Below are 17,903 nucleotides of genomic sequence, written 5' to 3'. Positions count from 1 at the left end.
TGCAGCTATGTCTGTTGGCATCTGCCCATCTGTAAATGCCACTGGTGTACATCTATGTATCTGAATGTGCAAAGACTGAGATGCCCTCAGTCAGCATCCGTACACGTAGTAATACTGACTATCATCTGTCGTACCATCAAAACCTACACCAACCCTATGGCAAGTGCAATTTCTCTGTCCATGTATGGCCTCTGATGTGAGTGGTCAAGCATCTGTGTATAGAACCACTTTCACCATCATTAGAAGTTTCTGCTGATAATACCCTTGGGTGCTCCACAAGGTATAAGCTAGACTAGTGTATCACTTGGGTTATCCCAGAAAACCCATCAGAAATTGACAAAGCTGTATGGAGATACTGTATGAAACAATCAAGTGTCAGATCTTATGTCCTAATCCTGGTTCGTGGATTCTTCTTTGGTGTTCTTTGAATGGCAATGAGTGCTGAGCGCTGACATGCTTCGGGACGTCTATGGTGCCTTTTTCAAGGCTGAATAGCTTACTCATTCCTAGATGCTTCTTTTAAAGGAGAGAAGGTGATGAGGTCCGCCCCCAGCGTTAATTTGTGGGCACTTCCAGTCCAGTGTGACCGGATTCGGAAGGGACAGCAGTGAAACTGTAAGTACGAATGCCCAGAAGTCCCACCGCCGCCATTTTGAAAGACAGGAAGTGTCTCAGCCACTATTTTGCTTATTGGTATTTCAATGAATGTGCAGTGGTCGCCATTATAAATGAGGGTACTTGGAAGGGAATAATGCAAAAAAAGTTTTAAAAAAGTTCAAATAGACTTTATAGGTTAGTCTCACTTCTGTATTTGATTCCTTCATAAGAACTCAATAGTAAATGTTGAGGGGGTAGTCACAAGAGGTGTCATAATAGGACTGTTTCTTTTATGGAGTTATTTAGAGATGGATTACTCTGCATAAGATCCTAGTTTATATCCCCATATTTTTGATTGTATAGATTTTTTCTTCTCAATTATGAATCAGAAAAAGAGAATGTACAAGAATATATTTTGTGTGTCAATATTAGTGATGAGCGGATTCGGTTTTACTCGGTTTTAATCGGTTCTCAAAACCGAATCTTATTGACTCACTGTAAAACCGAATCCGCTCATCACTAGTCAATATTATGTATTCTGAAGGTTCTAGACAAATAATAAGTGAGGTAACTGGGGATGGTGCTGAAGGGATAGTGGGGGTAATTCCAAGTTGATTGCAGCAGGAAATTTTTTAGCAGTTGGGCAAAACCATGTGCACTGCAGGGCAGGGGCAGATATAACATTTGCAGAGAGAGTTAGATTTGGGTGGGTTATTTTGTTTCTATGCAGGGTAAATACTGGCTGCTTTATTTTTACACTGCAATTTAGATTGCAGATTGAACACACCACACCCAAATCTATTTCTCTCTGCACATGTTATATCTGCCTCCCCTGCAGTGCACATGGTTTTGCCCAATTGCTAACAAACTTGAAGCTGCGATCAACTCAGAATTACCCCCAGTGTACATGTCTAAGTGTATAGATCAATTTGTAGGTTAGAGGATCCACTTTATTTAAAAATCTTGATTTAAACCAGTTGGGATAAGGGTTTGTAACTGAAAGATGGTTTTACTAATTGATCTTTCAGATTTTTGGCTTTTTTGTAAATTATAGTTGGATGATTCGGAATGATATCACAAAGTACTGGGTCTCTCTGACTAAGGTGACAATGTTTTTTATTATGGTTTCTAGTTGTTTGTGTCTGGAGTTGAAGCTTGTGAGAAATTACCATTGGAACTTGGAGTCTTGACTGGAAGTGGTTTTGTCCATAGGCTGGATCAATGCGGGTCTTTCCATATTCATGTTGGTGTTAGCTGCATGGTCTAGGGTATCTTTCTTGCATCCCTTTTTCAGAAAAGCACTCTTCATTTCCTGGATCTGTGTATGGCATACTGCATCCTCACTACAGTGCCTCCTTACCCTGATAAATTGGCTTTTAGGTACTCTTTTGAGTCAATTGTGGTGGTGTTCGCTGTCAACAGGAATGTCGTCGTTCCGTAGGTTTGTGGTATGTTTTGGTTTCTAAGAGGTTGTTTTTATTGTAAATGTATAAATTCAAGAAGTTTAACTTTTTTTACTTATTTGAAATGTCAGGTGGATGCTCATGTTGTTGCAATTAAGGTGATTGCAGAAGAGATCTAAATCCTCAACACTTCCTTTCCACATAAAGATTACGTTGTCTATATATCGTTCCTACTTCACTATTTGTGTATTCCATTGTTCTATTGAGAAGATGTTATGAAATTCCCAGAAGGCCATGAAAAAATTGGCACAAGTCGGAGCAAAACGAGTTCCCATGGCTGTCCCTGTTTTGTGAAGGTAGAAATAAAAGAAATTATTGTTCAGTATGAAATGGATCGAATCCTTAATGAAGTTTTTTCTCTCTTCAGTGTGGGAGGTTTGATCTAGAAACCATGTTTTGGCCTCCAAACACTTTCCGTGCTCAATTATAGTGTACTAGGATATTATGTTGGCTGTAATCAAGTGCATATCTGGTTCCCAAATGAATTCTTGTAGTTTATTAAGAGTGTATCCAGTGTCTTAAAGGTAAGCTGGAGTCTTGATGAAGCAAATGATCAACTAATGCGGAAAGATTAGAGGTGAGGCTTCCTGTGCCAGCAACTCAAGTTGAAGATTACCATCTTTTCTTCTTCTATGGTTGCATCTGAATTGGGGAGTATATGTGTTATGGTTTGTGTGGTGTTGGTCTTTTTCTCTCTTGGTTTGCTTCCTCTGGTTCCTCTTAAGTTCTTTTTTTTCTTTCTTTTGGTTTTCTTGATTATAGGGTGTGTAATTGGTGTCTTCTTCTGTCCCTCCTTTATTCCTGAAAAGGGGGCTCAGTTGGACACTGTGCTTCTATTCTCAGGTTGTTATTCCTGGAAGGTCCAGCTAACTGTTCTTCTATGTGATTGGTAACTCTTCTTCCATCATATCTTGGTAAAGGCCATCTGTTGATGGTCCATTCCTTCTTATTAATGTATTCAGTATGTTCCTGATTCTGGTTCAATTCATTATTATTTAATTTATATCTTTTTCTGGTGCTAGGATGTCTGTTTCTTGAATATTACATTTTTCTATGCGGTTTGTCATGTTTTACAATGGAGTGGGGAGTCCAATGTCTATGGATCTCTTCTCGACGAGGTGTATGTTTATGGTGATCATTTCTCCTTGGTGAATTGTACTTGTTTTGATAATGATATTAAGGATATTGGTGGTGGTATGTTTGCTGATAGCCTCATTTTTTTTCTTTTTTTTTTTGTTTGCTTCCAATTTTCTCCTATGTTTCTTCTAGTTGTATAGTTTCGCCGTTTGCTTTCTTGATGTCTTGTAGTGGATAATGGTCTCTTATCATGGTATCTTTCTGCTACTTGACAACTCTGACTGGTGTTTTTATTTATCTGCTGTTTGTTGTATCCTGTTTTAATTATTCCAAACTTGTAGTAGTCAAAGTTTCTCTGTAATTTCGTTTATTTCTTTATTAGTTCTTTGGTGTTGTGATCGATATTTTTTTAATCTCATTTTCCAGAGTGTTGTATGATGGTTAATTGTTAAAGGGTTCGATGAGTATCTGAAATGTATCAATTCTTTCTTTTACTTCTATGAGTTTCTGCTTTCTCTCTCTAAGAATGAGGATCGTGAGGGAAAATGAGCATGCATCTAGAATCTTTGACCATTTTTTAGAGAAATCTTCCAATGACTCTGAAAATGATGGTTGTTTTAAAATCCTTTGTCCCTTGTTGAGGGAGTAGTCACAAAAGGTGTCATAATGGACTGCTTCTTTTATGGTGTTATTTAGAGAGATGGGTAAGCTATACAGTCTTGAAAAAGAGACCATAAATGTCCCGAAACATGTCGGCGCTCAGCACCCATTGCCATTTATAGGACACCAAAGGAGAATCCATGAACCAAGATTAGGACATAAGATCTGGGAGCCCAGTGCAGGGTATGTCCGGAGAACTTTGCACTCTTTTGAGACCTGCGGCTCCTACACCCATTCCCGGTAAGACTCCTTGATAACATACAGTGTATACCTTGCAAGCACTGTTAACATCAGATATTAAGATGGTGTATGTGCATATCTACAGCTTGCACAATATCAAGTTATTCATGTACAAATGCTTGTTTTACTGCAATGTAATTTTGTTTTTATGTTACTAAACTTTTATACTGCATAAAGATCTGTAGAACAGATTCCATTCATTCCATTGTCATTTGTTTATTATTTAGAACTTCTTAATAACAAAATACATTTTCACTGTTTATATATCATTCAATATAAATTGTTTTTCATCACAAGATTTAGTGTAGCAACAGGTTAGCGCCCTTGATTGTATCACACCTCCATACAGCTTTTTACATTTCTGACGGGTTTTCTGGGTTAACCCAAGTGATACACTAGGCTAGGTTATACCTTGTAGAGCACCCAAGGGTATTATCTGCACAAACTTTTAATACTACAAAAATAGACTAATCAAGACTTTACTGCTTATGCAAGCATTTCCATAATGTCCCTTTAGTATCTACATGCTCTCTGTATTTTATGAAAAGCTTTTCTGTACTTCATTGTTTCTGTACTATATTATGCTATGTATCTGTTAAGCACCTTGAGTCCTACTGGAGAAAGAGCACTATATAAATAAAATTATTATTATTTTCGGTATCCCTCAATAAATCTCTAAAGCAGCACCATGCTACACCATCTATCAAAAAGAAAAGAAGAAATCAAGGAAGCATTCAGTATTGACTTCAAAAAGGAAGATATTGAAATGACTACTGACAATCTCACCACAGCCATGCAACAAATGGGAGAATGGCTCCTTAAAGAGAACTGTTTATTGTGGGAGGTGGACACCCTCGAAAAATATGCAACTGAACAGGTAATACCAAAAGGACTAAGGATTGAAAAACAACCATCGTTTTCAGATTCATTGGATGATTTCTCTAAAGAATGGTCAAAGACTGCAGATGCATGCTCATTTTTCCTCATGATCTTCATTCTTAGAGAGAGGAAGCAGAAACTCATAGAAGTAAAAGAAAGAATCAATATCCTTCAACTACTCATCGAACCCTTTAAAAATTAACCATCATACAACACTGGAAGATGAAATAAAACAAAAAATAGATCACAATACCAAACAGCTAATAAAAAAAAAAACAGAAGAAATTACAAAGATACTTTGACAACTACAAGTTTGGAATAATTAAAACAAGGTACAACAAACAGCAGATTAAACAAAACACCATTCAGAGTCGTCAAATAGCAGAAAGATACTATAATAAAAGACAATTATCCACTACAAGACATCAAGAAATCAAACGGCGAAACGATACAACTAGAAGAAACACAGCCAATATCATTATCAAAGCAGGCACAACTCACCAAGGAGAAATTATCACCATCATAATACACCTCATCAAGAAGAATACAAGAAATGACCAGCAGAAGGAGATCACAGTCCAGAGTAAAACATGACAAACCGCATAGAAGAATGCCATATTCAAGAAACAGACATCCTAGCACCAGAAAAAGATATGAAAGAAATAATAATCAATTGAACCAGAATTAGGAATATACTGAATACATTAATAAGAAGGAATGGACCATCGACAGATGGCCTTCACCAAGAGATGATGTAAGAAGAGTCACCAATTACATAGAAGAAGAACATTTAGCTGGATCTTCCAGGAATAACAACCTGAGAATAGAAGCACAATGTCCAACTGAGCCCCCTTTTCAGGAACAAAGGAGAGACAGAAGGAGACACCAATAACACTCTCTAAAATCAAGAAAACCAAAAGAAAGAAGAAAAAGAACTTAAGAGGAACCAGAGGAAGCAAACCAAGAGAGAAAAAGACCAACACCACACAAATCACAACAGATACAACCCCCAATTCAGATGCAACCATAGAAAAAGAAAAGAGGGTAATCTTCAACTTGAGTTCCAGACCTTTGACTAAAATAGAAGAAAAGCCCTCAAATAAGTCTCAAATTTGCCCCCACAACATATCCAGATAATTTGACAAATTTCTGGATTTACATAAATTCATTCAGGAAGTTTCCCTAAGAATTTTTTTTCAAATAAAAGATAAGGAAACCCGCACGACCATAGATACCTCCACAACATCATCAAATATAACTGAAACCAATGATAAGAATACTTCTTTTAAAAAACAATTCAACTTCTACCCGCACATATCAAGGGGAATTTCATAAATACTTTCCAACATCTACTCATAGAAGACCTCAAAGGACTTAAGAAAACAAAATTGAAAGGAAAACCATTGAATCTCATCAAGAGAGAGCATCAAGCAATCAAATCACTAAAAGATGACTAGAACATCGTAATCAAGCCCTGTGATAAGGAAAGTGGAATTACCATCCTAAACAAAGATTACAAAAAGGAAATTATCCAACAACTATCTGGCTCCATCACCTTCAAGAGATTAAAAAGTGATCCATCAACCAGGATAAAGGCCAGTTTTAAAAAATTACTCTCTAAACATCCTGAGTTGGGTGGCTTGACAGACGATGAACTGGGACTTACTAACATCAAGGACCCAGTGACACCCACAATCTATATACTTCCAAATATACATAAGAGCACCACTGCACCACCTGGACGTCCAATTATTGCTGGCATGGGAAGCCTCACCTCTAATCTTTCCTGCATTAGTTGATCATTTGCTTCAACCTCTAGTCATCAAGGCTCCAGCTTACCTTTAAGACACCGGATACACTCTTAATAAACTACAAGAAACCATTTGGGAACTGGCTATGCACTTGATTACAGCCAACGTAATATCCTTATATAATTGAACACAAAAAGGGTTTGGAGGCCAAAACATAGTTTCTAGATCAAACCTGCCACACTGAAGAGAGAAAAAACTTTATTAAGGATTCGATCCATTTCATACTGAACAATAATTTCTTTTATTTCGATGGGAATTATTACCTTCACAAAACAGTGACAGCCATGGGAACTCGATTTGCTCTGAGTTTTGCCAAACTTTTCATGACCTTTTAGGAATTTCATAACATCTTCTCAAGAGAACAATGGAATACACAAATAGTGAAGTGGGGACGATATATAGACAACATAATCTTTATATGGAAAGGAAGCGTTGAGGATTTAGATCTCTTCTGCAATCACCTTAATTACAACAACATGAGCATTCACCTGACATTTCAAATAAGTAAAAAGGAGTTAAACTTCTTGGATTTATCCATTAAAAGAAACCAAAACATACCACAAACATATGGACTCAAACAACTAGATTCCTGTTGACAGTGAACACCACCACAATTGACTCAACAGAGTGCCTAAAAGCCAATTTATCAGGGTAAGGAGGAACTGTAGTGAGGATGCAATATGCCATACACAGATCCAGGAAATGAAGAGTGCTTTCCTTAAAAGGGATGCAAGAAAGATACCCTAGGCCATGCAGCTAACATCATCATGAATATAGAAAGACCCGCATTGATCCAGCCTAAGGACAAAACCACTTCCAGTTAAGAATCCAAGTTCCAATGGTCATTTCTTACAAGCTTCAACTCCAGTCAAAAACAACTAGAAACCATAATTAAAAAAAACATTGGCTCCTTCATCAGAGAGACCCAGTACTTTGTGATATCATTCCGGTTCATCCAACCATCATTTACAAAAAGGCCAAAAATCTGAAAGATCAATTAATAAGGAGTACCTTACCATCCATCTATCCAGCAGGACTTCAAGAGCTCTCAAATCCAGGCTAGAGGAACATCTCAGAAATATAAAAAAAAGAACTAACAATGCACAATTGATCAGAACACTTCTGGATATACCTCCACAAAAGAACTGCAAACAACAGACTACAGTGAGTTACCTATACCACTACCAGCAACGACTGCAGCCTGAACACTGAACTACCTGTCTGATTAAGTAGCAGCCCTACTGATTTTACACATTGCTCACACTCTCATTTACACAATCTACAACCACTGTGTATCCATCTCAGCCTTTCCGCTCCTAACATTATTTCTTAAAATTCTGTTTGCACTGTCTTTTGCTTACATTACACCCCACATTCTCCTTGTTCATTCTATATTACACCCACACCATTCTATTCCTCTGAACACTACTGTACCAAATTATGGCTCCTCGATCATGTCACATACCAATCCTCACTGCCAGGTCTCACCCCCAAATTCAAAATCACCCACAAACACTCAGAACCCAGCCAACCTTATCCCTATCTCCCCTGTCCCCTTCCTTCCTTTCTCCTGTGCACTCTGGAATGCTAGATCAATCTGCAACAAGCTGCCAACTATCCACGACCTCTTCATCTCCCACTCACCTTCTCGCCATCGCTGAAACCTGGCTCTCCTCCTCTGACACCACCTCCCCTGCTGCCCTCTCCTACGGAGGCCTCTCCTTCACCCACACGGTCAGACCTGATGGTCGCCAGGGTGGAGGCGTGGGCATCCTTCTCACCCCTAACTGCCCCTTTCGTGTCATGCCACCTGAGCCCTCCCTCACCTTCTCCACCTTCGAGGTCCACACTATCCGCCTCTTCTACCCCATTTACCTCCTTGTGGCAGTGATCTACCGCCCCCCTGGCCACTGTTCACCTTTCCTTGACAACTTTGCTGCCTGGCTTTCCCACTTTCTCTCCTCCGACCTCCCCTCTGTCATCCTCGGTGACTTTAACATCCCTATTGACATCACTAATGCCGCTTCCACTAATCTTCTCGCCCTTTCCACCTCCTTTGGACTTTCTCAATGGACCTCCACCTCTACTCACAGTCTCGGCCACTCCCTCGACCTTGTCTTCACCCACCGATGTGATCTCTCTGATTTCTCAAACTCTTCCTTCCCTCTCTCTGACCACCATCTGCTTTCTTTCACCCTCTCATCCTCCTTCCTCCTCTCCACGCCCAGACCCACCACCACCAGACGCAATCTCGGGTCTCTCAACCCCACTTTCATGTCCTCCCTCGAAATATTCCTATCTCCTCTTTCCACTGCAACTTGCCCCAACCAGGCAGCCTCCTTCTATAACTCTTCCCTAACCGCTGCTCTCGACTCTGTGGCCCCCCTCTCCTCTGTCCCCCTCCGCCACTCCAAACCACAACCCTGGCACACCAAACTAACACGTTTCTTACAAAAATGCTCACGCTCCGCTGAACGCTCCTGGAGGAAATCACACACTCTGCCGGACTTCCTCCATTTCAAGTTTATTCTCTCCTCCTACAGCTCTGCTCTTTCCCTCGCCAAGCAATCCTTTTTCCAAGCACTCATCTCTTCTCAGTCCTCCTGTCCACGCCATCTCTTTGAAACTTTCAACACTCTCCTTCGCCCCCCTTCTCCTCCCCTCCCATCCTCCCTCACTGCCACTGACTTTGCCTCCTTCTTCATCTCCAAAATTGAGGACATCCAACACGACATCTCCCGCCGTCACCCCTCTGCTACCCTCCTGCCCCCTTTATCCCTCCCCTCCATCTATCCCACCCTGTCCTCCTTCTGTCCCACTTCAGAAAAGGAAGTCCACTCCCTCATCTTATCCTCCCCCCCCCCCTCCACCTGCCCCCTGGACCCCCTTCCCTCCCGTCTTCTCCGCTCCCTCTCCCCCACTGCCTGCTCCCACCTTGCTCACCTCTTTAACGTGTCCCTCTCCACCGGCATCGTCCCCTAACCATTCAAACATGCTCTGGTCTCTCCTATTCTCAAAAAACCCAACCTCGACCCCTCATCACCCACTAACTACCTCCCCATCTCTCTTCTCCCTTTCGCCTCCAAATTACTTCAATGACTAGTCTGCAGCCATCTCACAAGCTACCTCTCTGACAACTCCATCCTCGATCCACTACAATCTGGCTTTCGCCCACTCCACTCAACTGAGACTGCCCTGGTGAAAGTCACCAATGACCTGCTTTCGGCCAAATCCAAGGGCCACTTCTCTCTGCTCATCCTTCTGGACCTCTCTGCTGCCTTTGACACCGTAGATCATCCTCTCCTCCTCCGTACACTCCAAAACACTGGCCTCTCTAGCACTGTCCTTGACTGGTTTTCTTCTTACCTCACTAACCGCTCCTTCTCTGTGTCTGCCTCCAGCACCACCTCACACCCTTCCATCCTTCCTGTTGGTGTCCCTCAGGGTTCTGTCCTTGGACCCCTTCTGTTCTCCCTGTATACCTCTTCCCTGGGTGCGCTCATTAACTCATTTGGCCTTCAATACCACCTCTATGCTGATGACACACAACTCTACCTCTCATCTCCTGATCTGTACCCCTCTGTCCTCTCTCAGGTTTCCTGCTGCCTCTCCGCAATCTCCTCCTGGATGTCTGAACGCTCTCTAAAGCTCAACATGGACAAAACTGAACTCATCATCTTCCCCCCATCCAGAGCAACACCCCCGACCAATATCTCCATCATTGTTGACAACACCACCATCTCCCCCGTTCCCCAACTCCGCTGCTTGGGCGTCACTCTTGACTCCTCCCTCTCCTTTGCACCCCACATCCAAGCTCTGGCACAATCCTGTTGTTTCCAGCTACGCAACATTGCTCGTATCAGGCCATATCTCTCCCAGAGTGCAACTAAACTCATCATCCACTCACTGGTCATCTCACGACTTGACTACTGCAATGACCTCCTCACTGGCCTTGCTTACTCCCATCTTGCTCCCCTCCAATCTGTCCTGAACTCCGCAGCTAGGCTTAACTTCCTCTCCCGCCGCACCACATCTGCCACTCCCCTTCGACAAAATCTACACTGGCTCCCATTCCCCTACAGAATCCTCTTCAAACTCCTCACCCTCACATACAAGGCCATCTCTAATTCCACTGCTCCCTACATCTCCAACCTCCTTTCCCTTCATACTCCCTCCCGCCCCCTACGGTCGACTAATGACCGTCGCCTCTCCACCACCCTGGTCACTGCTTCCCATGCACGAGTTCAGGATTTTGCCCGTGCTGCACCCCTTCAGTGGAACGCACTCCCCCGCTCCATTAGACTCTCCTCGACCTTGCAAAGCTTCAAACGGGCACTAAAAACCCACCTATTCATCAAAGCATACCCTCCCAATGCATAACCCAGTGCTGAAGCCACGCCTCCACCCCCCTGCCTCATGCCGTGAACATCTCAGCTTTGCTTGCATACTGCCATCAGGCTACCTCCTACTTGCCTGCACCTCTTGTCATCTGTCTGTCGCCCCTCCCCACTAGATTGTTAGCTCTTCAGAGCAGGGCCCTCTTTCCTCTTGTTATCTAAGCCCTTGTCTCGACACATTTCACTCATAGCTCTCCCCTACTCAACGACCATCTTTATCCTGCTAGTAAAGGCTCATCTCCATCTATGGCCACCAGCCTCTAGTAGTACGATGATCACTCCATCAATACTTACATCTTAGCTGTATTATGTCTTGAGAACGTGTGGTGCTCTGTTACCTGTACTCTATTTCTGTTATTTATTTACTGTAATGCTATGTTTTGTCTCCCTGTACTGTCCTTTGTACGGCGCTGCGAAACACATGTGGCGCCTTATAAATAAAATGTAATAATAATAATAATAATAATAATATCATAACTGCTCTATAAATTCAATTAAATACGTCACCGGTCTAATCCACATCAAACCAACCTGGTGAAACCGAAACACAGTTAAAGTATTGGCCAGAACAGAGATGAAAATCTCCTTTCAGTTACAGACCCTGATCCCAACTGGTTTAAATCAAGCTTTTGAAATAAAATAGTTCCTCTAACCTACAAATTGGTCTATACACTTAGACATGTACACTATCCCTTCAGCACCGTCCCCAGTTACCCCACTTGTTATGTGTATAGAACCTTCAGAATACATTATATTGATACAAAAAATATATTATTGTACTTTCCCTTTTCCAAAGCATAATTGAGAAGAAAGAATATCTACAACTCCGAATATGAGGATATAAACAGGATCTTATGCAGAGTAATTCATCTCTCTTAATAACTCCATAAAAGAACAGTCCCATTATGACACCTCTTGTGACTAACCCCTCAACATTTACTATTGAGTTCTTATGAGGTAATCAAATACAGAATTGGGACTAATCTATAAAGTTTATTTGAACTTTTTGAACTTTTTTGCATTATTCTCTTCCAAGTACCCTCATTAATAATGACCACTACAAATTAATTGGCATACCAATAAGAAAAATGGCAACTGCGGCACTTCTGATCTTACAAAATGGCGGTTGTGGGACTTCAGGCCGTTCATACTTCCAGTCACGCCGGGCCAGAAGTGCCCGCAAATTAACACTGGGGGCGGACCTCATCACCTTCTGTCCTTTAAAGAAGGCATCTAGGAATGGGTAAGCTATACAGCCTTGAAAAAGGGACCATAGATGTCCAGAAACGCGTTGGTGCTCAGCACCCATTGCCATTCTAAGGACACCAAAGAAGTATCCATGAACAAGTATTAGGACATAAGATCTAGGAGCCAAGTGCAGGGTATGTCCAGAGTACCTTGCACTCTTTTGAGGCATGCAGCTCCTACACCCATTCCTGGTAGGACTTGATAACATACAGTGAATACTTTGCCAGCACTGTTAACATCAGATATGCATATCTACAGCTTGCACTATAACAAGTTATTCATGTACAAATACTTGCTTGTTTTTACTTCAATGTCATTTTATTTGTTTTTATGTTGCTAAACTTTTATACTGCATAAGGATCTGTAGAATAGATCCCATTCATTCCCATGTCATTTGTTTATTATTTAGAACTAATTAAACACAAAATACATTCACTGTTTAATCATCATTTAGTATAAATTGTTTTCTATCACAAGATTTGGGGTAGCAACAGGTTAGCGCCCTTGATTGTATCACACCTGCAGACAGATTTGTCACTTTCACCATCACGCCCGCGGCACTCACATAACATGCCCATAAGACGGCAATTGCCATGCGTGTGCTAAGACACCTCCCTGTCACCTCTCAGGATTGCCCACTACATTTTCACTACACTTCTCCCTGCTTGCGCTTGAAATTAGAATTGCAACTTTGCAACTATGTACTGACAAAGAACTATTTACATTTTAGCAGTAGTGCCAAGAGGAGGGGGCAGGTACTTTTTACCTAGGTCTGATGTAGGGGCCAATTCTGGGCCCAAGTCGTCTTCCCCCCTCACCTGGCAGCAGCAGCTGTAGCTCTTCTCCACATGGTGCTGTGTGCTGGGCTGCATTGTGACCAGTTAGGTGCTTAAAGTAGTATTATTTTTTCTGGGTGCAGGGCCACACCTCCAATGATTAGGCCACACACCCTGAAAAGTACCTGGCCCCAGCCAGGCTCTCTACTGCCCTGCATTTCAGAGTAATATTCAATGTAACTGTATAACTAAAAGTATATTAAAATAAAGTACTATCATTCTAAACCAGTTTGTACAGGCTTGGAAAGCTCTTCTTTTGAATAAGATGTGATAGAAGTATTCCTGCCATTTATAGAGTAATTTATCAAAATAGGTGCTAGGAAAAAGTGCTGCTTCCTGCAGAATAGATTTATGTAGCGATCAAATTATTGTAAAATGGGAGATTTTGATACCTATGGATTTTTTTTCTCATTCTACTGTGTGTTAAAAACAGAATGAACCAAAATAATAAAAATAGCACAGCAGCCATTTTGTGGACTATGACTAAATTAATTAAAATGAGTAATGAATGCAAAGGAAACCAGAGACATCACAGGTGTATGAGCCACATTATAGTGCCTTAAGTAGTGACACCACCAGTTCCTAGAAAATTGAAATGTTTCATTAATATTTGAAAGCAAATAAATTGTCACGTTAGTCTGTTCATGGTAATAAGCAGTTTAAGATATTTTATTGTATAGACAATCACTACGCCCAATATTAGTATATGCAGCAACATGGTAACGGGAAAATTCAGAAGTGAGCTCTCTCCCTTTACATCATCAAACATCACCTTTTATATTTGATTTTTACAAGATAATCCATTATTCACAGATTCTTGACTCATTAACAATAATCCAAAATACAGACATACAGTATCATTGGCTGAGGGGAGATCTTGGGGAAGTTTCAGGGAGGTTCTTTACATAAGCCAGATCACCACCAGATGGCACTCATGGCATAGAAATCTTTGGGACAAATACAGATGGAGCTGCACTCATCTAGAGCGGCTCAATCGGACACAACCGTTCCCGGCGTGATTAGGCGATCCGTCCGCCTAGTCACTCCGGGAGCACACAGAGATGTTCCCATTCAAGTGAATGGGGTGCGGGCGCGTCCAGGCACAGGCGGAGTATGGCTCCATCTAGTGTGGGGTATACGAGGGGGATGTGCTTGTGCGGGACGCTGAGCCGAAGGTGTTGGTCTGCGTGTTAGCTAGGGACTGAGCAGAGGACGCAGTAGTGGGAGAAAGTGCTGCTGCTCCGTGTGTTTGTGTGAGCCGGGAAGCCGGAGGTGCTCGGAGCCAGAGAATGTGTGTGAGCCGGGGAGCCGGAGGTGCTCGGAGCCAGAGAATGTGTGTGAGCCGGGGAGCTGGAGGTGCCCGGAGCAGGAGAATGTGTGTGAGCCGGGGAGCCGGAGGTGCTCGGAACCGGAGAGTGTGTGTGAGCAGGGGAGACGGAGGTGCTGGGAGCCGGAGGGTGAGTGTGAGCCAGGGACCACTGTGCCACATGCGAGGGTGAGTGTGTGTTTCCTGGGGAGACGCTGAGCGGCAGGAGCGTGCTGCAAGGACAGTACTGCAAGGAGTGGGCTGCAAAGACAGGGCAGCTGGAACATTGGGCAGTGCTGCTGCAGGGAAGGTGTCAGGAATCGACTTACCACAGCTGCATCTGTCCGTCGGTGCGGACTCCGTCCGGGGTTCCTACGTCTCGCTGTCACTCGTCGCCTTGTCGCCGGACGTCATCTTGGGCCTGGGAACACTCCTGTTGTCAGCGGGCGTGCATGCACGCCGCGTTCCCGCCGGGCCGCGGCATGGGCGACGCCATGACAGCTTTCCTCAGACTGCCGCATCAGCCAATCCAGAGCTTGGCCGCACCTCCTCGTTTCCCTTCCAGCCAATGCCTGCAGACCGGGGGGTATATCAGGAGCAGCAGGGTGAGTCAGTCCTTGTCCTGGACTTCGTGTCACTCCTATGACCTGTGTCTCTGGCTCCGTTCTCCAGTTCCTCCGTTTACCTGCTTTGCCTTCCAGTTTGTTCCTGTACTACCGTGGAACCACAAGCACCAGCAACCCTTGCACTTGAGTTCTAGCTTCACACCTTTACCAGCTACAGTGTGCTCCAGCCCTCTGCAGTAGAGACTCTCCTCCAGGTGCATCTCGTCATCTACACCTGTTCATCAGCCTGCAAGCTGCCAGTGTTATTCAAACTGCACTGAGAACTTTAACACTTGTCTCCTGCAATTGCTACCAGGTTTGCTATTCCCACCAACATCTCTGCTGGCTCCACGGTCCAACAACTATCGATTCCCATACCGACACATCGATCCCCTGATCGATTGAACTTACCATACAGACTTTGCCATAGACTCTCAGCTTCCACGCTGCATATTCACAATTGCATTTGTTTCTGTTGTTATCAAGTATTCCTGCTGCCATATTGTTTAAAGCCTATTGTTTAATAAACAACATTGCGCACATGCGCAGGAATCCAATCTGGCCTCCTCACTTCTTCCATCCTACCTCCACTGACCCACTAGCGCCCCCTCCGGGGACACAAACTAAACAGAACCTGACAGTAAGTTCAGAACCGATGGACTCGGATGGTAATCAGAATGTGGGGTCAGGGGCCTTACAAAATCTGGTCTCCCGCTGTGATGGTCAAGAGGCTGCGCAGCAGCAGATGTTCCAGTTCCTGCAAGGAATGTCCTCCCGTCTCAATACACTACAACAATCTCTGCCCAGTGCTCTTGTTTCTTCAGTTCCAGTCACCCCTGCGCCTGCAAGTGCAGCGGGTTCTCCTTCACCGGCTGCATCAACTCCAGTGTCACGCTTGCACCTGCCCGTGCCCAGCAAATATGATGGCAGGCCCAAGCTATGTCGCGGGTTTCTTAATCAATGTGAAATCCAGTTTGAGTTGTTATCACACAATTTCCCCACGCCAAGATCCAAGGTTGCCTACATCATATCACTGCTCTCTGGATCAGCTTTGAGTTGGGTGTCTCCTCTGTGGGAACGTGCCGACCCTCTTATGAATAACTATACCGAATTTGTGTCAACCTTCAGACCCATCTTTGATGAACCAGGTCGCGCAACATCAGCTTCTGCAGATCTTATCCAACTTCGTCAAGGTACCCGTAGCATGGGTCAATACGTCATCCAGTTCCAGACGTTAGCCGCAGAGATTCAATGGAATAACCAAGCACTGGTAGCAGCCTTCTGGCATGGACTCTCTGATCGGATTAAAGATGAACTAGTCACCCGTGACATTCCTGAGGAATTATCGGAGTTAATTTCCTTGTGTATCAAGTTGGACTCTCGCATTCGCGAACGCAACAGTGAGCATGCTCGTAGTGAGCATCGCAAGCCAAGAATGGTACCTCCGACACAATTTCAGCCTCCACCTTCTGATGAGCCTATGCAAATTAATAGGTCCCGCTTAACCCCTGAGGAGCGGTCAAGAAGACTTCGAGAGAGACTGTGTCTTTATTGTGCGGCTACAGGTCACCAAATTAATTCTTGTACAGCGCGTTCGGGAAACGCCATATCCTGACTTGTAAAGGAGAAGTCAAGTTCGGATCTTCTGGACAAGCTCCTTCAAACCAAGACCTTATCCTTCCTGTGACTTTAGAGACTAGGGCTGGACTCCAGTCTGTAACTGCATTAGTGGACTGTGGAGCTGCTGGAAACTTCATTACTCAAGCTGCAGTTGATAAGTTCCGTCTGCCTGTCTGCGAACTCACATATCCAGCCTACATCACTGCAGTGGATGGTAGCCGAATTTCCAAGGGTAACATCTCTCATCAAACCAAGCCAGTGGTGCTGGGAGTCGGGTTCCTGCATTCTGAATTAATTGAGTTCCTAGTCATCCCTCAGGCAACCCAGGAGGTCGTTTTGGGTATGCCCTGGCTCCAGCTACATAATCCGCAGATTGACTGGTCCACGTTACAACTGACTTCTTGGGGTTCACACTGCCATCAGTCCTGCCTAGCCCAAGTTCGTCCTGTGAGGTCTTCAGAAGATAAAGTTCAGTCAAGTCTTCCTGTGGCCTACCAAGATTTCTCTGACGTCTTCAGCGAAAAGGCCGCCGATGTTCTGCCGCCCCATAGAGAGTGGGATTGCCCCATCGATCTCATTCCCGGCAAGAAGCCACCTAGAGGGCGTACTTATCCGTTATCCATACCTGAAACCGAGGCAATGAGTGAGTACATCAGGGAGAATTGACAGAAAGGATTCATCCGCCCTTCGTCTTCACCCGCTGGAGCGGGTTTTTTCTTCGTTAAAAAGAAAGATGGAGGATTACGTCCATGCATCGATTACCGGGGGCTCAACGATATTACCGTCAAAAACAGCTATCCATTACCTCTCATCACTGAATTATTTGACAGAGTAAAGGGAGCCCGCATCTTCACCAAGTTAGATCTCTGCGGTGCCTACAATCTCATCAGGATCCGAAGTGGTGATGAATGGAAAACTGCCTTTAATACTCGAGATGGTCATTACGAGTACCTAGTAATGCCATTCGGCTTGAGCAATGCCCCAGCAGTGTTCCAGCACTTTGTTAACGAAATCTTCCGTGATGTTCTGTATAAATATCTTGTAGTCTATCTGGATGATATCCTCATCTTCTCTCAAGATCTCTCCTCGCATCGCCTACAAGTTTGTGAGGTCCTCCGACGTCTTCGTGAGAACCGTCTCTACGGCAAGTTGTCTAAATGTACC

This window comes from Pseudophryne corroboree, chromosome 3 (assembly GCF_028390025.1).
Source record: "Pseudophryne corroboree isolate aPseCor3 chromosome 3, aPseCor3.hap2, whole genome shotgun sequence".
Taxonomy (NCBI): Eukaryota; Metazoa; Chordata; class Amphibia; order Anura; family Myobatrachidae; genus Pseudophryne; species Pseudophryne corroboree.
Note: the sequence above shows the minus strand (reverse complement) of the source record.